General features: G+C 39.8%; 1 pseudogene; it reads right to left on the minus strand.

Moving 5' to 3' along the window:
* Positions 1–20,683: 20,683 nt before the first annotated feature.
* LOC132532875 (B-cell lymphoma/leukemia 10-like) lies at positions 20,684–21,564 on the minus strand (annotated as a pseudogene).
* Between the last annotated feature and the right edge of the window lie 365 nt (positions 21,565–21,929).

A 21,929-nucleotide genomic window follows, 5' to 3' on the forward strand; every position in this document is an offset into this window, starting at 1 on the left:
TGGATAGATATCCCATGCTCATGGATTGGAAGAATAAATATCATCAAAATGAATATTCTCCCAAGAGCCATATACAAATTTAATGCAATACCCATCAAAGTTCCACCAAGCTTCTTTAAGCAAATAGAACAAACACTACAATCATTTATCTGGAACCTGAAAACACCTAGAATTGCCAAAACCATCTTGAGGAAAAGAAACAGAAATGGAGGCATCACACACCCAAACCTTAAACTATATTATAAAGCCATCATCATCAAAACAGCATGGTACAGGAACAAAAATAGGCACACAGACCAGTGGAACAGAATTGAAAGCCCAGAAATAAATCCCCACACTTATGGACATCTAATCTTCGATAAGGGGGCCCAAAGGATTAAATGGAAGAAGGAGGCTCTCTTCAATAAATGGTGCTGGGAAAACTGGGTTATAACATGCAGAAGAATTAAATTGAACCACTTTATCTCACCAGAAACAAAAATCAACTCCAAATGGATCAAAGACCTGGATGTCAGGCCAGAAACAATCAAATACTTAGAGGAAAGCATTGGTAAAACACTTTCCCACCTACACCTCAAGGACATCTTTGATTAATCAAACCCAATTGCAAGGAAGACTAAAGCAGAAACAAATCAATGTGACTACATCAAATTGAAAAGCTTTTGCACATCCAAAGAAACTATTAAACAAACAAAGAGAACCCTCACAGAATGGGAGAAGATCTTCACATGCCAGACATCAGACAAGAAACTAATCACCAAAATATATAAAGAGCTCAGCAAACTTAGCACCAAAAAAGCAAATAATCCCATCCAAAAATGGGCAGAGGATATGAACAAAACATTCACCTCAGAGGAGATCCAAAAGGCTGACTAACATATGAAAAACTTCTCTAGGTCACTGATTGTCAGAGAAATGCAAATTAAGACAACACTAAGATACCACCTCACTCCTGTAAGAATGGCATACATCAAAAAGGACAGCAGCAACAAATGCTGGAGAGGCTGTGGGGAAAGAGGAACTCTTTTGCACTGCTGGTGGGAATGTAAATTGGTCCAGCCTCTGTGGAGAGCAGTCTGGAGAACTCTCACAAGGCTAGATAGACATGGACCTTCCATATGATCCAGTAATTCCTCTCCTGGGCTTATACCCCAAGGATTCCATAACACCCAACCAAAAAGAGATGTGTACTCCTATGTTCATATCAGCACAATTCATAATAGCTAAAACCTGGAAGCAACCCAGGTGCCCAACAACAGATAAGTGGCTGAGAAAGCTGTGGTATATATACACAATGGAATACTATGCAGCTATCAAGAACAATGAACCCACCTTGTCTGACCCATCTTGGACAGAGCTAGAAGGAATTATGTTAAGTGAGCTAAGTCAGAAAGATAAAGATGAGTATGGGGTGATCCCACTCATCAGCAGAAGTTGAGAAAGAAGATCTGAAAGGGAAACTAAAAGCAGGACCTGACCAAATTGTAAGTAGGGCACCAAAGTAAAAACCCTGTGGAGAGGGGTAGACATGCAGCTTCCTGAGACACTGTGGGGTGAAAGTGGGTGGGAGGGATGGGTCACAGTCTTTCGGTGGTGGGAATGGTATTTATGTACATTCCTAGTAAAATGTAGTCATATAAATCACTAGCTAATTAATATTAGAGGGGGAAAATTAATTGTACGTCTCGAAGTTTTTAAAACACAGACTGAGTCTTTTTAATATATAGGCTGTGTATTTGATATGCGGACTGTCTCAAAAGCCTAGACCAAGTAGATCAGAAGCAACCAGTAGAACAGCTATATACAAGATACTGGGTACTGTACAGAAAACCCTAAGAAAAGGACCTTTCAAAGTTAACCCAATTACCAAATAATGTGATGATGACATTAACTATCCATTGACTTTTTGAACCCTAAGACAGCAGGAACCTCACATCTCCACTAGAGAGCCTATATTTCCCCCAGTCCTGAAACCTTAGGATAGAGCCCACTTTCCCCTATGCCTCTCCCAATCCATATAAAATAATATTGCATCTGCCGATTGCAACCTAATCAACACAATGATTGCCACCTCAACATGTTTCATCTCAGACTGTGTCCAGAGACTTCAGGTGTGGAATGACTACCCTTCAGCTTCATTACTCGGGTGAGACCTTTCCTTTCATAGTATTCTCTAATTCCATACCAGGTGGTTCACTTTCTAACAAAGTCCCAAAACCTAGATATACACTAGTTTCGGTGAGAGAGAGCATATGTTCACACGTATCCATAAACTACTGCAAAATATATACCTGAAAGCAAAAGTACACTAGAGTCTGCAGTGAGTACCCCCCTAACACTTCCTCTCCACTATTCCAAGCTTTGGGTCCATGATTGCTCAACAATATGTTTGGCTTTGTACATTAACTCTCTTTTCAGTCACCAGGTTCCAGATGCCATCAGGATGCCGGCCAGGCTTCCCTGGACTGAAAACCCCACCTTGTGTCCTGGAGCTCCACGTCCCCAGAGACCCATCCTACTAGGGAAAGAGAGAGGCAGACTGGGAGTATGGACTGACCAGTCAATGTCCATGTTCAGTGGGGAAGCAATTATAGAAGCCAGACCTTCCACCTTCTGCAACCCACAAGGACCCTGGGTCCATGCTCCCAGAGGGATAGAGAATGGGAAAGCTATCAGGGGAGGGGGTGGGATATATTTAGATTGGGTGGTGGGAATTGTGTGGAGTTGTACCCCTCCTACCCTATGGTTTTGTTAATTTATCCTTTCTTAAATAAGAAAAAAAAAAGAAAAAAGAAAATAAATAAAATGCATCTATCAAAGATCTGTCTTATGAACCTCTCAGTTCACTACTTTCTTTTTTAAAAATTACCAGCAGCATTCAGGTGAGAGCTCTCCCAAATGCCAGAATCATCTCTTTTAACTACTGAAGTGATCTATATAGAATTAAAAAAATATCTTTGTTGTCACTATGGGTTCATTGCTCCAGGCTGACTTTTTCAAAAAGAAAAGCAGGACAGAGACAGAGAGACAGAGGTAACAAAAGGTCCACATCACAGAAGAGTCTTTTGATGTGTGTGGGGGGTGGGGGGTGGGGTGGGGAGGGGATTGGGCTTGAACCTAGACCATGCATGAGGCAAAGCAAATGCACTATCCAAGTAAAAAAAAAAAAAAAACTAATGGCACAGATTACTCTTTATTTTTACTCTATTATTTACATGGAAGCCTTCTTATTTATAGAGGATGTATCTTCAAAGTTTTGCTGTTTAAAGCATTACAGTAACACGGTAAGTGGGTATTTTGAATACAACTCAGGGAGATAGTTGAAATGCTTACTCAAAGTCAATGAGCTAGAAATTGCAGGCCTCATACTCACAACCTACTTCCACTGAATTTTCTGTGTTTCTCCTTTAACTAGTCCATAACAGGCACAAAGAAAAGTTATAGATCTAAACATCAATGTGGAAGCTATTTTCTAAACACGGTGAGTATCAGAACTCTGAATAATCACCAAAGGTCAGTATTTCAAAGCTTCCTTCAGTGCAATGGGAGCTGGGCTTGAACCCAGGTTACATACATGGCAAAGTAGTTCACTCTCCAACTGAGCTATTCCACCAACTCTCTTATTTGACTCTTGGCAAGAAGGAGAATTTAACTATTTTGCCCCTTTATTTATAAATCAAACATACATTCACAGAAATGAAAATGAAAATAAAAGATAAGCAGTAGATGCTTATATATGCAATTAGAAAAAAAAGAAAATTTATTTGACCTATTTTTCAATTCTAAAACAGAACCTTTCTTTCAATTATAGCTGTCAAATCATTTTGATTTGCACAAAGAAAGGGATTACCTCCCTGGATACAGACAACAAAATATCACCCTTCCTCCCTACCTTCCCGCCCTGTATCCTTCTCAGACACACCCAGATATTATACTGATTTTTTTTTTCCATTTAGTCTTCTGTGGGCAATTGCTGAGAATGAGGGAAAACTGACTTTACCACACAGTAAGCAGAATATTTATTTTAGGGGGTTTGGCTTAAACTCAAGTTTTCAGAGCAGTAAATTTGACAGGGATTCAGGAAAAGTCTTTGCCTAGACTCATCCTGAAACACTTGATACCACACCCATATCAGAATTGGGGTTGTACAGCCCAGGTATGAACAAGGTGTGGCAAATAGTACTGATCCCAAGTGAAATCATAAGTGCCATGTTCCCAGTCTCTTCTTTGCTGTATTTTTTTCTCCCATTGGGACCTTTTCTTTTCTTTCTCTCTTTTCTTATTTCTTTCTTTCTCTTTTTTAAATAAAATATTAGCTCATGGCCAAAACACTGATTTTTTAAAATGTGTTTATTATTGCATAGAGACAGACAGAAATTGAGAGAAGAGAAGGAGGTAGAGAAGGAAAGTGACAGAGAATCACCTGCTTCACCACTTGTGAAGCTTCCCCCATGCAGGTGGGCAGCCAGGGCTTGAACCCAGGTCCTTGCGAACTGTAATAGGTATGCTTAACAAAATGCACCACCACCTAACCCTAGCATTTTTCTGTGACTTAGCACCTACCCCTCTCGTTCTGTTAAGGAATAAAACAAAATAGTAATTTTAAGGTACTCTGCATGCGATGAAGTGTGAAAGCTGACCATAACCAATAGAACTTGAATGAATAAAAACTGACCCAGAAGACACTTAAAAAAGTAACAAAACAAAACAAAGCAAAAAAAAAAAAATTTCATTTTCAGGGAAAATATTTCAGAAGTTAATCAGCTCCACAAAAGGAGTGCATATCATGTTGCATGAGCACCTCTTTCAATCACATTTTACATTTTAATAGGAAATAAGGGGTGGAAGTAGATAGCATAATGGTTATGCAAACAGACTATCAAGACTAAGGCTACAAAATTCTAGGTTCAATCCCTTACAGCACCATAAACCAGAGCTGAGCAGTGCTCTGTTAAAAAAAAAAAAAAGAAAAAGAAAAAGAAAAAGAAAAAGAAATAACTGGGAGGATAAAACTGCCCTCATAGATTCGGTGTACAAGTTTGACAGGTTAGAAAAATGTAGTTTGAGGGCAAAAAGATCTTATGTTCTTCCTGTTACCTTAATAACACTGAGACATCTTAGTAAAATTGTTTCATGCCTCAGTGAGACTCTCTTCTCTCACCATCTTCCAAACAAGCAGTTTTGTGATTTATCTTTTTTTTTTTTTTTTTTTTTTTAGAAATTTTTCTCTTTTAATTAATTAAAGGAGATAGAGAGGGAAAAAGACAGAGAGACACCAGCAGTCCTACTTCACCAGTCATGAAGTTTTTCCCCTTGCAGGCAGGGACCAGGGGCTGGAATCCAGGTCTTTGTGCACTATTATGTGTGTTTGTGAATTTAACCAGGTGCGCCACTGTCTGGTCCTCTGTAATTATTATACTCTATTAATTGACAGAAAGAATCTCACAATTCCTTAAGAAATTTATATTTCTCTGCCTGCCTTCCCCCATAATTTCTACAATTTTAAAATCAGATCTGGGTTAAGCTCACGTGGTGCGAAGCACAAGGACTGGCATAAAGATCCAGGTTTGATCCCTTGGCTCTCCCCCTGCAGGGGAGTCTCTTCACAGGCAGTGAAGCAGGTCTGCAGGCATCTTTCTCTCCCCCTCTCAGTCTTCCCCTCCTCTCTCGATTTCTCTCTGTCCTGTCCAACAACAATAAGACAACAAGAGCAACAAAAGTGAATAAATAAATATTTAAAAAAATTTAAAAAAAATCAAGATCCATGCTTTATGACTTTAACTCAAACTTAGTTAAATTTTAATCAATAGCTTGCTTGAAAGGCAAGCAACAGACAATGATTTTTTTCCATTTTTTTATTTGTGGTTAACAGTGGGTTACAAGACTGTAGGATTACTGGGCCTATTCCGCACCATACTTCCCACCAAAGTTCTGTGTTCCCACCCTCCCAACCTCCAAAGATAACCACCAGAGTTCTCATAAGTCTTAGAAACTGTTTACTTCTGTTTTTGTTTGCTTTTCAGCCACTGATTTTTATCAGAAGTGGCTTTCTCTCTCTAATACAATTACCTCTCTTTCTTTCTTCCTCCTCCTCCTCCTCTTCTTTCTTCTTCTTCACTAGAGAATGGTGGTTTGAAACTAGGGACTTTGTAGCCTCAGACATGAGAGTCTTTGCATAAGCATTATGCTATTTGCCCACAGCCCACAATTATCTCTCTTATGGTTATAACTCCCCCAATTTCTTTGAATCAACTATCCCATTTTCATAATCTATAGGACCTGGAGTATTTTATATATTAATTATATCATTTACACCCTGAGTTCTTTCACTACAATTTGGTTTAATGACATCTTAACTTTTTTTTTTTTCAGAAAAGTAAGTTTGAATCTTATTGACCTAGCCAACCTTAAAACTCCTGGATAAAGTAATGTAATGCGTTGGTTTTTCCTGATAGGACGAACAAGGTCTAATATAGTTTGTCTTCAATATCATCCTTTATTTATTTAACTTTTGTTATATCATTTGCTTCCAAATCTTCACAACCATTTCATTCTTTAAAATTTTGTCATATATTTTTTTTTCTGATTTTCTATGAAATTTCTCATATTCATCAGAAGAAGGTCATTTTATTTTATTTTATTTTATTTTATTTTATTATTTTTTGGTCATTTGATTTTAAAAGGCTTATTCACTAATGAGAGAGAGGGCATGGAGACATAACTCTAGCTTATGTGGTACCAGGCAACAAGCAAGGGGCCTTCGGCTTGCAAGTCCTGTGCTCTGTGGCTGCACCATCTCTTGGTTTCCATGTGGATTTTCCTGTTGTTTCTTTGATAAAATTAATTACTTTCCCCCTGCTATCATCCATTTCAGCCTCATTTCCTTTGGGCTTAGGGAAACAAATGTGTGTTTTGGGGGTTGAAGGTGGTGCACCCAGTTAAGCACACATGGTACAAAGCACCAGGACCCTTGCAAACATCTGGGTGGGTTGCTTCACAGGTGGTGAAACAGGGCAGCAAGTGTCTATTTTTCTGGACTCATTGTGCTGTGTGCTGGCACTAAGCCCCAGTGATCAGCCTGGAGGAAAAAAAAAAAAAAGAAGAAAGAAAGAAAGAAAGAAAAGTCTCAGTTGTAATGTTAACATACATCTCAACAACCAAGCCTAACCAAAACCAAGCCATACAACTTGACCCAGCACATTCACATTTTCTGTAAGATTTTCTGTTCCTTTATTCTTTTATGTGTCAAACTCCTTAGACTGCATAACTATAATTTTCATTCCATTTGTTACTTTTTATTTGTTCATAATTTTAAGTTGATAAAGTACTTGTGTTAAAGTCCTTATCTTTCAGTTCTACCATTTCTAGGTTTGCTTTTCTTTATTGATTTTCAGCTGGTAAGGGATCAGTGTTTCCTACTTCACTGTAGGGTTAGTATTCTTTGATCAAATGCTCTGCAGCATGAATACCACATCGTTCGTTGGTGTCTGGATTTTGTTTTTTCAGATTTTAAAAAAAATTATTTATTTTCCCTTTTGTTGCCCTTGTTGTTTTTTTATTGTTGTTGTTGTTATTGATATCATGGTTGTTGGATAGGACAGAGAGAAATGGAGAGAGGAGGAGAAAACAAAGGGCGGGGAGAGAAAGATAGACACCTGCAGACCTGCTTCACTGCCTGTGAAGCAACTCCCCTGCATGTGGGGAGCCTGGGGCTTGAACCGGGATCCTTAAGCCGATCCTTGCTCTTTGAGCCGCTTGCGCTTAACCCACTGTGCTAGATTTTTTTATATATGTAATTGACATGTAACACTATAGAATTGTAAGATGCTAGCAAAATGACTTGGTTGACATATACTGTGAAATGATGACTATAACTTTAGTTAATAGCCATGGTCTCCTATAGCTACAAGAAAAAAAGAGAAAAACCACCCTTGTAATAAGAACCTTCTACTCCTACCTTCTGTAATATATATTAGTGTTAACTGCAGTTGTTAGAGTGCACATTGCATCCTCAGTACTTTTTCATCTTACAACTGCAAATTTGTATTACCAATATATTCTCCAATTTCTCCACTTCCTCCATCTCTATTAACCAGAAATTAGATCTCTTTATGAGGTTGATCATTATTATTTTTAATGAAATACTTTACATTTTTTAAAATTTTATTTATTTCCCTTTTGTTACCCTTGTAGTTTTTGTTATTGTTTTATTGTTGTTGTTGTTTATTGTTTTCTATTTTACAAATGCTAAAATAAACAGACTAAGCATACCCCCCCTTTTTTTTTAAAACCAGGGCACTGCTCAGCTCTGGTTTATGGTGGTGCTGGGGATTGAACATGGGACTTGGGACTTTGAGCCACAGGCACAAGAGTCTCTTTGCATAACCATTATGAGATCTACCCCTGCTGCTAACTTAAACAAAAAATATTTCTTTAAGTGACAGACCCGGGAAATATAGACACAGAAAACAACCAGAACACTGCTCAACTCCGGCTTATGGCAGTGCTGGGGACTGAACCTGGGACTCAGGCACAGAAGTCTTTTGCATAACCATTGTGCTGTCTCCCCAGCCCCTCTCTGCTGACTTTTTCAGATAGAAAAGAAGAATCTGAGGGAGAAAGATAGTGCAGTAGCAAAGCTACCTCCAATGCAGTGCAGACCAGGCTCAAACTTGAGCTGGGTGAATAGCAAAACAGTTGCACAATTCACCTGAGCAAGTTTTCTGTCCTAAGGAATGCTTTTTAAAATACTGAATAATGTTGGTATGCTTCTAGTTCTGCTTCTGGGACTCCTTCTGTTACATTGCTTGATGTTGTGGTCTATTTACATGGCCATTCTGTTACATTGGTTTGGTCTCAATCCCGCTGCCTCAGGGAGATTTTGGTATAGTCCTCACTGGTTCACACTCTTCCCTTCTCCACGCCCCTTATCCTACATATGTATTCGTATTCTCCCTTGCTTCCTGATGCTGCCGCCAGAGGAGAAGGATGCAGGACAGAATGGGGTTGTGATTAGATTAGATTAGTTTTTTGAATCGTATGCCCACTCTCTCGTGAATAAAGAAATACTGCTTCTCTGCTCAGCCATGAGTCTCTGGTCGTCTCTGTCTCCACCTGCGAAGCCAGCCGGGCAAAAATGACAGAATAAGGAAACATTTTGAGAAAAAGAGTTCACTGACTGCCAGACTGACTCCCACAATGAGGATGGTGAATACCTCCCCTGGAGAAGAAACACCAGTGAAATATTTACAGGCAGAAATACCAAACAGTCTAAGCTAAAGAATTATTTTTAAAAATTATTTATTTATTTATTTATATTTTTGTTATTGGATAGAGACAGAGAGAAACTGAGAGAGAAGGGGGAAGTAGAGGGGAAGAGAGACAGAGAGACACCTGCAGACCTGCTTCACTGCCTGCAAAGCGACTCCCCTACAGGTGGGGAGCCATGCGCTTGAACCAGGATCCTAACCCTTCCTTGCGCTTTGTGCCATGTGTGCTTAACCTGCTGCACTACCACCCGACTCCCTATTTATTTATTTTAATGAGAGAAAGATACAGATAGAAAGATAGCCTAGAACACTGCTCAGCTCTGGTTTGTGGTGGTGCTTGGGATTGAACCTGGGACCTTAGAGCCTCAGGCATGAAAGTCTGTTTGCATAATAATTATGCTGTCTACCCAGCTTGAAGAATTGTTTTTAAATGTAAAACAATTCCAGCCTTTAGGTCCATGATTGGTCAACAATTTCTTTGGCTTTGTATGTTAACTCTCTTTTCAACCACCAGGTTCCAGATGCTAGCATGATGCTGACCAGACTTCCCTGGACAGACAACCCCACAATGTGTCCTGGAGCTCCACTTCCCCAGAACCCTTCCTCACTAGAGAAAGAGAGAGGCAGGCTGGGAGTATGGATCGACCTGTTCAGCGGGGAAGCAATTACAGAAGCCAGACCTTCCACCTTCTGCATCCCACAATGACTTTGGGTCCATACTCCCAGAGGGATAAAGAATAGGAAAGCTATCAGGGGAGGGGATGGGATAGAGAGTTCTGGTGGTGGGAATTGTGCGAAGCTGTACCCCTCTTATACTATGGTTTAGTCATTGTTTCCTTTTTATAAATAAAAAATTAAATAAAAAAATGTAAAACAAGATTTTCCTGCATGAAATACTTGGCCACAATTCTACTTAGATGGAAGTCTAAGAGTTGGTTAACATGAATGTGGATGAACCACCCCCCCCCACACACACACACACACATACTTTTCTAATTTAAGACAGAGACAGAGAGGGAGAAAGAGAAGGGGAGAGATTACGATGATTTTAGATCACATCTGCTGGTGTCAGATCTTCAAATCCACATCTTTTCTCATGACAAAGTGTCCACTTTATTGAGTGGACTGCCTCTGGCCACTAGATAAGTTTATGTTTGTTTTTATCTTTTAAAGATTTATGTATTTATTAATATGAGAGAAAGGAAAGAGAACTGAGCATCACTTTGGCATAAGCAATACCACGGATTGAACTCAGGACCTCATGCTTCCAAGCCCAAGATTTCAATTACCTTGTCACTCCCCAGGCTGCCATTAAATGATAAGGCAGAAAGAGAATGATGAATATGGGATGGTCTCACTCATGGACAAAAGCTGAGAAATAAGAACAGAAGGGGAAACACAAAGCAGAACATGGACTGGGATTGGTGTATTGCACCAAAGTAAAGGACTCTGGGAGAGGGGTGAATTTCAGGTCCTGTTGCATGATGGTGGAAGAGGAGCTAGGCTACGGGTAAGAGTGTTTTGTAGAAAACAGAAATTTTACACCTGTACTAACAACTTGTGTTTATCACAGCTTTTTTAATTTACTAAAAATCTGGTAAGTTTTTAAAAGCATCACTAAAATTCTGAGCCTGTTTGTGAGTCCGTGTCTGGTGCCCTTAGTCACTGTCAGAAGTGGGGGTTCTCAGGGCAATTCCCTAGAACTCAAGGTGAGCCAGCTTCTCTTCCCAGCCTACTGGAGTGGGAGTAAGCTTACTGTTCCCAGAATGACAATCTGAATATTCAATGCACATGAGCTGGGAAATAGCAAGGAATTTCAAAAATAGCTGATTTGTTAAGACTTTTTTTTTGCCAAGTCTCATCTGTGAAATATGCCCACAGCACCTTTTCAGCATCTCACCATAATACCTTCAGCTCCATCTGTTACTCCAAGTGATCTGTCATCTCACCTCAGAGTTGGTTTCTATTCTGAACTTTGTGTCACCTGTAATTTCTGTCTTGTTTGCTCCTGCCTTTTTTTTTTTTTTTTATACTGGAGCACAACTCTAGTTGATTGTGGGCAAGGGATTGAACCTGGGACTTCAGAATCTCAGGCATGAGAGCCTGTTTGCATAGCCATTATGCTGTTTCCCCTGCCCCCCACCCACATTCTTTTCAACCAATGAAACATACCTTTCATTTCCAAAACCAAATATTATTATTTCTTTTATTTTTTAATTGCATTATTTTTCTTTTTCCTGTGTCTTCTTAACATTTTGTTATGTATTTGCTATCATACATACTCACTGTATTAAAAGTACATTCTTAAGTGTTTGTCTGTCTACTTCATTCTACTTACTTTCCCAGTAAATAGCGTAGGAGCCAGAACAGAGCCCTGGGGGAGGCCACTTGAGACAAGTCTCCATCTGCTAGACTTGTCACCCAGATGCACCCGGAATCTTCTGTTTTGGAGAAGAAACGATATAGTGTTGGCCACCCATGGAGGCAGGCATCTTGAGATCTTGACTAGGAGACCACGGTGCCAGACCATGTCATAGGCTGCTGTGAGATCAACAAAGACAGCACCCATATTTAAATTCTTCTGGAATCCATTTTCAATGTAAGTTGAGAGGGCCAGGGCTTGTTCGCAGGTAGATCTTCCTGGGCGGAAACCAGCTTGGGCGGGTGATAGGAATTTCTCTGTGAGATGAGAAATACGTGACAGAAGCACCCTCTCAAGGAGTTTGTAACACACAGAGAGGAGAGAAATTGGTCTATAGCTGGCGGCCAGTGTTGGGTCTTTCTTTGGTTTCAAAACTGCTATAATCTTCGCACGACGCCAAACTTTGGGCATAGACTCAGATTCCAAGATGTGGGACAGGAATGAAGCGAGCCATTTCTTTGCCGCGGGACCCAGGTTAAGAATGAGTTCTGGGGTGATGTTATCATAGCCAGCAGCTGTTCCCGGTTTAACCCTCTTCAAAGCGTCTTCCAGTTCAGACAGTGTAAAAGGAGAGAGTTTTGGAGATGGACAAGATAACCGGAAGTGGGATGACCACTCATGGGAAATTTCTCTTTTCCAGACTGGGTCCATCTTAGCACGTCCAACTTGAGTTAGGTGACTGGCCACTGAGTTTGGAGATACGGGAGGATGGGAGACGGGAGGGGGTTGGCTACCAGCACCCAGTCTGTGAAGAAGCTTCCAGGCCTTCCTACTTGAGTGGGTGAAGTTCAGACTTTCCGTGAGTTGTTGCCAGCGGGCTTGGCGTGTTGCATCCAGGGAGGCAATGAGATGGTCAGCCACATCTGGGTCGCCCGACTCATCATACTGCTTTAGTAGTTGTATAGTTACATCAATGACCTCCCAGAAACTTCTTCAAGGAAGTTCATCTATGCCGATGACATCTGCTGTGCAACTCAAGCATCAAAGTTCAACATCCTCGAGGAAACACTCATGAAAGACATGTCTCTGATATCTGATTACTGTAAAAAATGGCGACTAATCCCTAGCACTGCAAAAATGGTATCATCTGTTTTCCATCTACACCATGCCTCGGCCTCGCGTGAGCTTAATGTGCAGCTTGGCGATACAAGAATCTGGCATGAAGCCCAGCCAGTCTATCTTGGCATTACTGTCAATCGCATCCCGTCATTTCACGAACATTTCATAAAAACTGCAGCAAAGGTGGGCGTGAGGAATAACATCATTGCAAGACTGGCCAGCTCCTCATGGGGTACAAGTGCTTCCACACTACGATCATCATCTCTGGCATTATGCTATTCCACTGCAGAATACTGTGCCCCAGTATGGTTCCGTAGCCCCCATGTCCACTTGGTCGATTCCAAATTATATTCCTCCATGAGGATAATTTCTGGAACCATCCGTTCCACCCTGGTTCCATGGCTGCCAGTTCTTAGCAACATCGCCCCACCAGATATTCGTCGGGATGCGGCATCATCTAAGTTCATTTCCCACGTCTACGCTCGACCGGACCTGCCAATATACTTGGATATCTTCGCCCACCCTGTCCAACGCTTGACGTCTCGTCACCCAATCTGGTCCCCTATGCCTACACTGAACTTCTTTGTTCCAGTCTCTTGGAAACAGAGTTGGCAGTCAGCTGAGGTAAAGAACAAACACCTCATCACAGACCCCTGCAAGCGTCAACCCGGCTTTGACCTAGCACGTTATGATTGGGCCCTCCTCAATCGCTATCGAACAGGCCATGGCCCGTGCGCCGCTATGTTCCATCGCTGGGGAGCCAGAGATGACCTGAACTGCCCCTGTGGCTACAGACTATGACCCACATAGTCAACGACTGCCACCTCTCCAGATTCAAAGGAGGTCTCGAAACTTTACATCAGGCTCAACCTGACACTGTTGACTGGCTACGGAAGAAGGGCAAACGCTAGAAGAAGAACTTTCCCAGTCCTAAGTTCACTGAGGTTTGGGATCATTTCTTAATCACTCTGGCAGTGCTTGAGAATAAAGTCCTATTACCCCCCCACCAAGCTTATCAGTGCCTGTATGGTTCTACAACTCCCAGAGAACATGTTTCTTTTTTCTTTCTTTTTGATAGAGTGTGAGAGACAGAAATAAACAAGGAAAGAGAGAGAGAAGCAGGGGGAGAGAAGGAGAGAGAGAAAGAGAGAGAGAGAGAGAGAGAGAGAGAGAGAGGGAAGGACACAACAACACTACTCCACCAATTATGAAGTTCTTGTCCCTCCACACCCTCAAAGACTCCCATGTTGTGGTCAGAGGATTCAAACCTCAAGTCCTCATGGAAGCTACCTCCCAGCCACCTAAACTTCTCTTCTTATATTGAGTTTTATCTAGTAGCAATTTCTTTTTCTATAAAACCATTATTTAAGCAGATTTCAAATTCTGTTCTGTAACTATGTCATTTTCACCATTTCAGTGTGCATTTCTGTGGAATATCACTTAACAAAATTTAACTGAAATCCCACAGTTTCAGGTACTATAATGATCAAATGATTATGTAGATTGTGCTAGAGTTTCTCTCAAAATGACACCAAACAAAAATTCAGCCTAATGATTCTCCATAAAGTTGCTATAATTTAATGACTATGGTATTAAATTGCTCTGAAAATGATTTTGTGGTCATGTTTCATTTCTAGGAATGGAATCGCTGGGCCACAAAGTTGAAAACAAACTTCAAAATTTTTCCCAAAGAAGTTATTTCATTGGGTGGGGATAGATAGCATAATGGTCATGCAAAGAGACTCTCATGCCTGAGGCTCCAAAGTCCCAGGTTCATTCCCCCACACCACCATAAACCAGAGCTGATCAGTGCTATGCTAAAAAGAAAAAAATAATAATTTTTTCCCTGCCATCAACAAATTCAAGAATGTCAATGCCATTCTTTTTATCCCAATCATTCTGGTGGGTGTGTTAATTGTGGTTTTCTGATTGTGGTTTTCATTGGTATTTACTTAATGAGTAATGTTGTGTCTTTCTTGTGTACTATTCACCACTTGTGTTATTTTTTTAAAATATCTATATCTATATATTATATTCTTTTTTGTTGCCTTTGTTGTTTTTTCATTGTTGTAGTTGTTATTGTTGTTATCTGTGTCGTTGTTGGATAGGACAGAGAAATGGAGAGAGCAGGGGAAGACAGAGGGGGGAGAGAAAGATAGACACCTGCAGACCTGCTTCACCACTTGTGAAGGATCCAACTGGGATCCTTATGTCTGTCCTTGAGCTAGCGCCACATGTGATTAACCCTCTGTGCTACCACCTGACTCCCCACTTGTGTTACTCTTTATTATGAAGTATTTGTTTAAAAATTGCTTAATTTTACATTCAGAAATAACTTATAAAAAAGAATACCAAGAAATTTAATTAGGGGCTATAATGTACAAAAAGCAATAATGCTTTAGCTTTATTGAAAATTGAGACAAGGGTGGGAGTAGATAGCATAATGATTCTGCAAAGAGCCTCTCATACCCGAGGCTCCAAAGTCCCAGGTTCAGTCCCTAGCACCACCATCAGTCAGAGCTGAGTTGAACAGTGGTTCTGGTAAAAAAAAAAAAAAAGAGAGACAATTAAGACAGTGATCAAATGATAAACAGACAAGTAGATAAAGAAAGCAAGCTTGATGATCCTGACCATTTTTTTGCCAGTTTTGTTCCTTACTTAGGAATAAAAATGTCTTGGTGATTAATTGTCCCATTCATTTTTTTATTTTTTAATTTTTTAATTTTTTTATCTTTATTTATCTGTTGGATAGAGATGGTCAAAATTTGAGAGATAAGAGGGTGGGGTATTAGAGAGGGAAAGAGACAGAGAGACACCTGCAGCACTGCTTCACCACTTGTGAAGCTTTCCCCCTGCAGGTGAGGACCAGGAACTTGAACCTGGGTTTTTGTGCACTGTAACATGTGCACTCAACCAGGTAGCTCCCCATTCATTTTTGTAAAGAACAAGTATTCTGCTTTGCATGGACTGCTTTGTGTGAGTTAGGTACATTTGGTTGTTAGTGCTGATTTACTGTAGTCTAACTTCTGTCTCCATATTCTGGAAATTATTGGCAAAAGGTGAAATTGTTAAAACTATAGTAGCATATTTGTTTATTTCAACTTTAATTTCTACTGGAATTGCTTCATATGTTTTAAAGCCTTTTGTTGACTATTGAGTGCACACATAATAAGAGTTTCTTTATCGTCTTAGAGAACTGGTTCGTCACTATGTGATGTCCAATTTTATCCTTATTAATATTATTTGTTCTGAATGTGCTTAGTCTCATTGCTGTAGCATTGTAATTTTCATCCATCTAGTATGTTAAATGGTGATTTTTTTTTCATTCTTTTAGTTTGAACTTATATATATCATTGTTGGTATGCTTCTAATTCTGCTTTTAAAAACCCCTTCTGTTTCATTTGGTTTAATCCCCCCTGCATTCTATTTACATAACACTGTATTCTATTTACATAACCTCTGTTAACAAGCACCACCCTCCCTCCAGGGCATTGGTGGTTCAGTGGCAGAATTCTTGCCTGCTCCGCCCCCTCTCCTTGTCATACCCTGATTTTCACCAGTCACTTTTCTCTCCACCCTCTCTGCATCACATCCTGTTCCCACCCTACTGGGCTAGTATATTTATAAGGACAAGATTGTTTGTAGTAGTTAGTTTAGCTTAGCTTGGTATAGATTGCGCTGTATCCTGCCATGAGTCCCGGGTCATCTGTTACCCGCCCGTGAAGCCAGCCCGGCGAAAACAACATATATCTATATTCTAGGTGGGCACTGTATTGACTGTATAATTGGGCTTCTTTTTTCATGCAATTTATACTTTGTTTTAAAATTGGTGTGATTGTATTGTGAAATTATACTTGATATGTTTGGATTCATATCTGTTATCTTACTAGCACTTCCTTTATGTTTCTCTTTTTAATTACTTAAGATGATTTATTAAGATCTAGTATAATACAGTTGGGGTTTGGTGCTAATGATTTTTCATGCTTAGAGCTATTTTTTTTCTGTTTTAGGCCCATTTTATTTTACTATGTTCTTTCTTTTTTTTTAATTTAAGAAAGGATTAATTAACAAAACCATAGGGTAGGAGGGGTACAATTCCACACAATTCCCACCACCCAATCTCCATATCCCACCCCCTCCCCTGATAGCTTTCCCATTCTCTATCCCTCTGGGAGCATGGACCCAAGGTCATTGTGGGTTGCAGAAGGTAGAAGGTCTGGCTTCTGTAATTGCTTCCCTGCTGAACATACTCCCAGTCTGCCTCTCTCTTACCCTAGTAGGGTAGGTCTCTGGGGGAAGCAGAGCTCCAGGACACATTGGTGGGGTCTTCAGTCTAGGGAAGCCTGACTGGCATCCTGATGACATCTGGAACCTGGTGACTGAAAAGAGAGTTAACATATGAAGCCAAACAAATTGTTGAACAATTTTACTATGTTATTTCTGTAGAGCTCTGGGTCTAGCCTAGGACCTCATAAATGCAAAATCTGCCTTCTACCATTGAATTTCCTCTTTCTTTTTTTTTTAAAATTTATTTATTCCCTTTTGTTGCCCGTGTTGTTTTATTACTGTAGTTACTTTTGTTGTTATTATTGATGTTGTCGTTGTTGGATAGGACAGAAAGAAATGGAGAGGAGAGGAAGACAGAGAGGAGGAGAGAAAGATAGATACCTGCAGACCTGCTTCACCGCTTGTGAAGCGCCTCTCCAGCAGGTGGGGAGCCAAGGGCTCCAACTGGGATCCTTCGCCAGTCCCTGTACTTTGCACCACCTGCGCTTAACCTGCTGCACTACCGCCGGACCCTGAATTTCCTCTTTCTATGCTGTCTTTCAGGCTGATTAGGCTTTTTTTTTTTTTAATTCCCATTTCTCTTCACTTTGGGCTCAATGTATGTCTTTAATGGTTTTATAGGATGCTATAGAATTCATAATGTACATAGCTTGTCAAAGTCCATCTTCAACTACTACTGCACTATTTTTTGTGGCGTTTCAGGAAGATATAACATTATACTTCCAGTTCACTTTCCCTGTCCTTGATGATTGTCACATCCATTTTACGTAAGCTAAATTATGATAAATTGCAATGAAATTTTTTTTTTCCATTGTTGGGTCTTCACCAGTTCGCATCAACTCTTTTATCTAAAGATAGGGGGAGACAAAGACACCACTACATGAAAGATTCTCCCAGTATAGTGGGGCTGGGGCTTCACCCTAGATTGTGGACATGGCAAAGAAGCTCTCAGGTGAGCTATCATTCTTGTCTTTCAGTAGTCAATTCTTTTGTTCATTGCTAAAGAGCAATTGGATTGGGGCTAGCAAGATATCATAGTGATATGAATAGAACTTTCATACAGAAGGTTCTGGGTTCAATCCCTGGCCTTACCAATAACCAAAGTTGTCTAGTGCTTTTTTTTTTTTTTTAGTCATAGTTAAATTCCTTTGAATTATTCATGATGATCAGCAAAGACAGCGAGGTCATTTCTTTGTACATCATCTCTTAGTAGTATATCCCTAGAAATTGACTAGGTAGAGTACAATCTGTCTCCTAAATCCCTCAGTGCTGTTAAGATATTAGTATTTTCTCTATCTTAGTGGTTTTCTGCTTTACTATCTAATCTCTTCACCTAATACTGCTCACATAGCATATCCTTTTTTTTTTTTTTTTTTTTTTGATGAGAGCACTGTTCAGCTCTGGTTTATGGTGTTGCAGGGGACTGAACCTGGGGCACTGGAGCCTCAGACATGAGAGTCTGTTTGCATAACAATTATGCTATCTACTGCCACCTGATCACATGTTTAAATGCTGCATTGGGTTTCAGTTTTGGGGGGAATTTTGTGCCTATGAGTACTGACTCCCTCTAATGGTTCTCTGCTCCTTCTTTCCATTTTCTAGTTCCTTTCTTTCCCTTTTCTACTTTTCAGTGGGAGGCTTTACTTACCTCAATTTCATCTACCATATTAGAAGAACAAAGTCTTAAGAAGCCATCTTTAGTTATTAGTACCTTTGGATAAAGAGAAGAAATCATAAAATGATGTTTTCTGGAAGAAGTAGGAATCTGAAGTAGATCTGAGAAATTAATTACATGAGAGCAAAAACAAAAATCTCAAGAGAAGGTTTGGAATTTCAACATAGAGAAATAACTTAAAGGACAAAACCCCAAAACAAACAAAACAAGGGGCCAAGGAGTAGGCTAAGTGAATAGAATATATGCCTTCTATGTGTGAGATTTTGAATTTGATCCATGACACCACCAAATATAAGTAGAACTCCCTGAATAGTGGTTTAACACCTCTTTCTCTCTCTTCCTCTTCTTCATAAAAACATAAAATAAAAAATGGACTAGGGATGGATCAGTGGTAGAGCAATTTCATAAAAAATAAATCAAGAGAAGCAGAGAAAGAAGGTTAATACTGAAGCAACATACATTATCCAAAGAAAGAACAAATGTAGGGGGAGGGGTAGATAGTATAATGGTTATGCACACAGATTCCCATTCATACCTGAGGCTCCAAAATACTAGGTTTAATCCCCCACACCATCATAAGCCAGAGAGAATAATGGTCTGGTAAAAAACAAAACCAACCAAACAAACAAAAAAGTGTAGTAGTGGATAGAACCTCACCAATGAAAGCCATCAAAAATATTTTCCAGAATTAAAGAAACTGAATATCCAACTGAAAACTTCCACTACATTTGAATGCAACCACAACCATGCAAGTTTTGAAGCAGTGTTGCAGGTCTCTCTCACTCTATCTCTCTTGCTATCTCAATAAAATAAAATAGAGTAAAATAAAATATTTTAAAAATAATCTCTTCTCACCTAGGATATATTCTTCCTTTCTTATTTTCTTCTTTCTTTCTTTCTTCCTTACTTTCTTGTAAACATATTCCAGCTCTGTTTTTGTGCAAGTAATGGAAATATATTATGAGATGAATTATCAGGAAAATGGAGGAATTATAATTTAAAGAAAAATAGTGAGAATATACATTTACAAATGAGTAAAATTAGTTAAATTTTGTTAAAAGGCAAATGTAGCTAATGGATTGTGTGTTCCAAAGAGCACTAGTAACAGAATTGTCACATATACATACAAAAAGGCATTTCTCCCTAGTTATTTCAAACATTTAGTGATCATCATGAAAAGAAAAATATTTTGATTTCATCAAACCATGTAGAATAATTGCAGTTCTATGGAAAGATTTTACTTTAGGAATAAACATGAAACAAGAATAATGTGAAAGCCTTAAGAAGGTAGTATTCATTAGTAAAGGTACTAAGAAATGTATTTCAGCAAATTGAAATCACAGTGGATTTAAACCCCACTAGATGTTGACAGTTTTCATGGCAGTGATTGGCTTTATTGCTGAACAGAAACAACTCTGTCTTCCAAATTAACTGCTGAATGGTCTGAACAATATATAAGACAGAGAACTTATAGCACAAATGAACTGAAAAGAGTCATTATCCCCAGCCCAAGAGTTTATTTTCAACAATAGAGAAGTGTCCCTTATTAAAATAAATCTTAAAACATGGAATTTTAGCACAATGTAATAGCTCATAGGCAGGGGGAAAAATCCTGAAAAGTTTGCAGTCAGTTGTGATTTTTACTGTAGCTAATAAAAGATATGCTTCCTTTATTCCAAAAGATTTTATTTATATAGTATGCTTGTGCTGTATTTTAAGATGAATGTCAAGGGGGCCCGCCGGTTAAGTGCACACAGTTTGAATTGCAAGGACCTGCTCAAGGATCCAGGTTTGAGCCCACGCTCCTCACCTGCAGGGGAATGCTTGCATGTGTCTATCCTTCTCTTACCCTATTCCCTGCCCCCATCTCTCTCAATTTCTCTCTGTCCTATCCAATAAAATGGAAAAAATGGCCACCAGGAGCAGTGGATTCATAGTGCAGGCACCGAGTTCCAGTGATAGCCCTGGAGGCAAAACAAACAAACAAAAAACATGTCAAATGAATGTTAATAAGTCCTTATAGCAATTCTGTCAAGATTTATACCCTTTCAAATATTTTTCATCATTATTAAGAAGAGGCAATAAACTGTCATTGCCGTGAGAGAGCACGTGATCTCAAGGGAAGAAACAGCTCACTAGAGTTTCCACAACTTCCTTCTTCTAACTGTAGCTCTGGTGGCAATGGAGGAGCCCCAGGGTCTCTGGGCCTAGGAAGATGTAGTTGAAGAGGTGAGATTTTCAGTTCTGCCGACTTCTAAAACAGGTAAATTTAGAGATGTGTGAGTAGAAAAAAAGGGGCTGTGCTGGATTCTCTTTCTGGGTGATGTGTGACCGTCAACGCTCTCAGTTTTTCAGAGAAAGTGCTGTCATCTGAATTTGATCTCTGAGAAGTTGTTTGAGGCTCCATCTGGAAATAGTTCACAGCTGCTGCCTTTCAGATGTTCTAGTTTCATTTTCCTAAGTTTCAGTACTTCGTCTGTAATCTTCTGTATAAGGAAGTTGTGTTTTTTCTCGTCTAATAGATTCAACCAAGGTATCTAGTCCTTTGGAGTTTTCTTGCAAGTAGTCTAACAATTTTCCAGCCCTTTTTCGAGTAGATGTTCGACAAGAAATTTCTTCAGTGTCTTCTCTACTGAATTTTTTTTTTTTTGTATGTAGATGATCAAAATGTCTCTGGGGAGGGGTGCTCCATGGCGGAGGCGGGAGTTTGACCCTTCTTCTGGTTTCAGGAGCTCTGGCTGCACGGTCCCTCCAAAGCTAGGGGGCTCCAGCTACTGGAGATGGGGCAGAGTGGAGCCGGGAGGAAGAAGGTTGATTCTCCTCACAGCCAAGGGGCTCCCGGGTCTGTCCATAGCCCTTCCCTCTCCGCCGCCTGGGCCTACAGCAGAGCAGACTCCCGTGTCCAATGCCAAGCTGGGTGCCCCGCTGGCTGTTTTCCTTCTCTTCCTTCCTCCCTTCCTTCCTTCCTTCCTTCCTTTTTTCCTTTCTTCTTGTCTTTGTTCACCTAGTATCAGTAGTTTCCTCCACAAAGTATCAGTTTTAGTTAGATGAATATATTTTTCTCCTAGTAGATGGAGGCAAAATGTATTTTTTTCCTTTTCTTTTTTAACTAGAGCACTGCTAAACTGTGTCTTATGGTGCATGGGGATTGAATCTGAGACTTTGGAGCCCAGATATGGAAGTATTTTTACATAACCATTATACTGTTCCTCAGTAA

Source organism: Erinaceus europaeus, chromosome 14 (assembly GCF_950295315.1).
Source record: "Erinaceus europaeus chromosome 14, mEriEur2.1, whole genome shotgun sequence".
Taxonomy (NCBI): Eukaryota; Metazoa; Chordata; class Mammalia; order Eulipotyphla; family Erinaceidae; genus Erinaceus; species Erinaceus europaeus.